Source organism: Otolemur garnettii, unplaced genomic scaffold, assembly GCF_000181295.1.
Source record: "Otolemur garnettii isolate 467f Iridium unplaced genomic scaffold, OtoGar3 scaffold00123, whole genome shotgun sequence".
Classification (NCBI taxonomy): Eukaryota; Metazoa; Chordata; class Mammalia; order Primates; family Galagidae; genus Otolemur; species Otolemur garnettii.
The window spans coordinates 3,087,035-3,091,453 of record NW_003852518.1 but is presented as its reverse complement, the minus strand read 5'-3'; the positions used below and the strand labels follow the sequence as shown (position 1 = coordinate 3,091,453).

The 4,419-nt window shown below is 39.6% G+C and overlaps 1 protein-coding gene across 1 annotated transcript in view; it reads left to right on the top strand.

Moving 5' to 3' along the window:
• Positions 1–4,419, top strand: part of ABCA13 (ATP binding cassette subfamily A member 13) — a 557,155-nt gene that overhangs the window by 349,137 nt on the left and 203,599 nt on the right. The window lies entirely within an intron of this gene.

The window sequence follows — 4,419 nt, the reverse complement described above, 5'->3', positions numbered from 1 at the left end:
GGCTGTGTAGAGAAGCTCTGAGAGAGGTGGAGCCTAAGCCCATTCTGGCTGTGTAGAGGAGCTCTGAGAGAGGTGGAGCCCAAGCTCATTCTGGCTGTGTAGAGAAGCTCTGAGAGAGGGGGGCCCAAGCGCATTCCAGATATTTAGATCAGCAGGCACTGCTAGTACTTTCTCAAATTTTCAACTTTCTATACTTTCCTGATTTAGGGGTAGAAAGGCATAACCCATCCAATTAAGATTTTTCTTCACTATTATGAGGTAGTGATATTAGGGGAGGCTGACATCAGTCTTACCTGGGGACTTTCAAGCATCTGAGAGATTTGCCTGGATGAGTCCTTTCTGGTCCTCACCTCTGGACCCTCTGCTCCTTGTCTTCTAATTGCATTCATATGTTGCCTGGAGTACAGGAACACAGCCTTGGGTTAGCTGTGCCAATAGTAACTTCCACAGAGCCTAAGGCCTCACCTGGAATCAGATGTTCATCAATACCAGAAGCTGATTGGATGAGGAGAAGTTGAGAGTTTGGAGCTGGGAGTATTGGGAAGGAAGCAGAGAGAGTGCAGGTGTTCCCAGAAGCCCCACATTTCTCAAGGTTGGTTTGATCCTCATTGGAATCAGAATTGCTAGGGGGTCTTTTCAACCAGGAAGACACCTTAGGATGGTACTCAGGTGGGTCCCTTTGTTCATTCAAGTTCCTTGGATCACTCTGGTACACTTTGAATTTTGGGAAATAATGATTTGAAGAGAGAAAGGGACCCCATATATGAACTGTCTTGGGAATCATGATTAAGCAGGAATTTTTAATTTCTAGTGTCTGGTAAGGACAGATATCAAATGCTTCTAACATTGAGTTCTACTTAAAAATAAAGAAGTAAGAGTTTGAAAGTAACCAAAGAGGGCAAGTTTAGGAAGAAGTATTTGAATTTTATGTCAAGAAGATATTAAAACAGTTTTTTTCTTAAATGGCAAGCTCTAGGCTTATGTAAAAAAGTGATTAAAAGTAAACCACAACTTTTAAACTTGTTCTAGCAGTTATTGCAAGTAAACTACTTTATATATCAAATATTTTTTCATAAAAATATTTTAAACTTTTCATGTTTGTTCTTGGATTAATGGGTCATAGGTGAGCAGTCCAGAGTATTTCCAAAGATGCCATAAATAACGTTTTCCTTTTATACAAGGCACAATTTCAGCAGAATGTATCACCCTTCCCTTGTAAAAGTGTTTTCTCATTTGTTAGAACCCTGAAGGCTGTTTATACAGAGGTCACACTGTTTACTTATGAGGCATAACTTTGTTGTAAATTTCAGTGTGTTCCATCATTATATATTTCTGGCCACAGCTGCAGGGAATCTTATTAGGCCAATTGTAAACCACCTGAATATTTTAAAATCTTTATTGTATATTATGCAGTGGCAAAGGTAGTGTTTTTCTATAAACAATTATGTCTTTCTGGTTTTAGATGCTACAGAGGTGTTTGCATTCTGAGTTTATACCAAGTTACTGCTCTGAAAACAAGATTTGTTCTCAGAATACAATACTAATTTGGTATAATGAGTTTCAGTGTCTTTTCCATTAAATTTTGTTCTTGTTTCAGTGGTAAGAGCTCAGAGAAGCTCAGCTTTAGGGAAGTGAATAATTGGATAGAGATGACCGATTTGGTCCATGCTTTCAGTGCAGATCACAGTATGTTCAACAAATTATTGTTGAGCACCTGCTGAGCTCCAGCTACTGCCCTAAGCATGTGGCCTTTCTCTCAAGGATCATTTTGTTCTGGTAATGAGAAGCCTCTAGTTAAAATCCAGTGTAGGTGTGCATCAGGGCCATTGGGCAAAATGAGCAGTGAGGATTGGGTAAAATGTGGCATCTGGGGCTTTATGGCTGGACAACTCTTCCCCCGTGGGTATCCAGGGATCTTGGCATACCACTCAGGGGAACAGCTTCCGCAAGGAGAATCTGCCCAATCAGAAAGTGGTTCAGCTATGCTGGGCTGGGCTGGGCGGGGCTGAACTGGGCTGCCTTCTGGAAGAGAATATTCAACAGACCTGAAGATGTCAAGGCCCAGAGACTGTGGAAGGATTTCAACACTATTTTAAGAAACAGAGGTAATAAGGAGTCATAATGAATTCTGAGCAGAGGAAGTGTCAGATTAGTGTATCAGAGAGCTCACTGAGGGGATTAGGGAAATTGGAAATCTGTCAAATTCCCACTTACATGTAGACCTCCAAATATGAAAATTTCTTCTCCTTCTGGGCTTGCATTTGTACTGCAGGGTGTGGGGATGCAGTAAGCCTAACTAACTCAGAACTCCCTATAGGGAGCTCTGAATGCTGCTAGCAATTCAGAAAAGTATTTAGGACTCAACTTTTTATTGTCTGCGGACAAAAGTTTTAATTAGAAAAATCAATGGTTGAAGACTACTTTGAAATTGCTTATATTCCTTTTCTTTTCTCTTCCTGTTTTCCTTTCTTATTATGCATAATATGTGTCAAAGATCACCTGACCCTATTTATGGGGTCCATGTGATATTTTGATACATGCCTGCAATGTGTAAGGATCAAATCAAGATCATTAGGATATCCATCACCTCTAACACCTATCATTTCTTTGAGTTAGGAACATTTAAAATTTTCTCATTATTGGGTGGCACCTGTGGCTCAAGGGAGTAGAGTGCCAGCTCCATATGCCAGAGGTGGCAGGCTCAAACCCAGCCTCAGCCAAAAGAAACTGCAAAAAAAAATTTTTTTTCTCATTATTTTGTAATATACAATAAATTGTTAACTATAGTCACCCTACTGTGCCGTTGAAGACTAGAGCTAACTTATTCCTTCTAACCGTTTATTTGTACCCATCAACCAATCTCTATCCCTCTCCTTGCCTCCCTTCTAGACCCTGACATCACTCACATGTCTTGAAAGAAGCTAATATTGTAAGCTTTTCAAAGAGGAACCTCTTATGTACATTTGTTAATTTTGTAGTAATTCGGCTCGGCGCCTATAGCTCAACCAGCTAAGGTGCCAGCCACGTACACCTAAGGTGGCGGGTTCAAACCCCCAGCCCGGACCCGCCAAACAACAATGACGGCTGCAACCAAAAAATAGCCGGGCGTTGTGGCGGGCGCCTGTGGTCCCAGCTACTTGGGAGGCGGAGGCAGGAGACTCGCTTAAGCCCAGGAGTTGGAGGTTGCTGTGAGCTGTGATGCCACAGCACTCTACGCAGGGGGACAGCTTGAGGCTCTGTCTCAAAAAAAAAAAAAAATTTGTAGTAATTCTTTCCAGAAAGAATCAAGGTCACTATGTACATAAAAGTAATTATGATGTTAATTATGCATCATTCTCCTTTATTTTTGAGATAGGTGTTCCCAAAGATACAACAGGAAAAGAATTTTATAAATAACATAATGTAAGTTCTGGAAAGTAATAAATGTATATATTTTTTGAATACTATAATTTAGAATTTTAAGTAATTGAAGTGAGTCCCTGTACTAAACTATGCAAAAGTTTAGCATACTTTCCCTTACATTTTCTTAAGTCAAGACATATCTTACAACTGATGCATTTGGTCTTTTTTTTTTGAGACTGAGTCTCATTTTGTCATCCAGGCTAGAGTACCATGTGTCATCACAGCTTACTGCAACCTCAAACTACTGAGCTCAAGAGTTCCTCCTGTCTTAGCCTCCCATGTAGCTGGGACTAAAGATGTACACTACAATACCTGGCTAGGTTTTCTATTTTGGGGGAAAGACAGGGAGCCTTAGCTCTCGCTAAGGCTAGTCTCAAACTCTTGAACTTAAGCAAGTCTTCTGCCTCAGCCTCCCAGAGTGCTAGGATTATAGGCATGAGGTACAGCACCTGAGCTGATGGGTAAAATTTAATGTAGAGTTTGTTTCTACACCTCCCCGAAAGCTACACAAATAGTGTGTAGCTGATAGTGATTTAAGTAAAGAAATTCAGTATTGGTGGCATTGGTTTTGAGTAAGGCTGTTTGAACTATTAATAAACTTCCACAACTTAGCCTAGTAAAAGAAATACTGTAATTCAATGTGCACTTAAAGCAAGTGTTAAAGCACTTCAACAATTCTACGTTGAAGATCTCTTACTATCAGAATGTAGTTCGATGTAGTTCACGTATAGAAAGCAAACAGTACAAACAAAAGAAGGAGCTTACTGCAGAGCTACGTAGTAGAGCAAATATTCAGACCAACACAGAGCTCCAGCATTAAGACCATAGTTTTACAGATTTTGATATAGTAACATGATGTAATATTATAAAACTTTTTAAATGTTTCTAAAAACCATGTAAATAAATGAAAAATGTTTATGTTTTAATCTTAAGTATAAAGATGAATAAATAATACACTGTGAAAACAAGTGTACAAAAATGCACGCCTGGAAGAGCATGACTCTGCTTTTTTTTTTT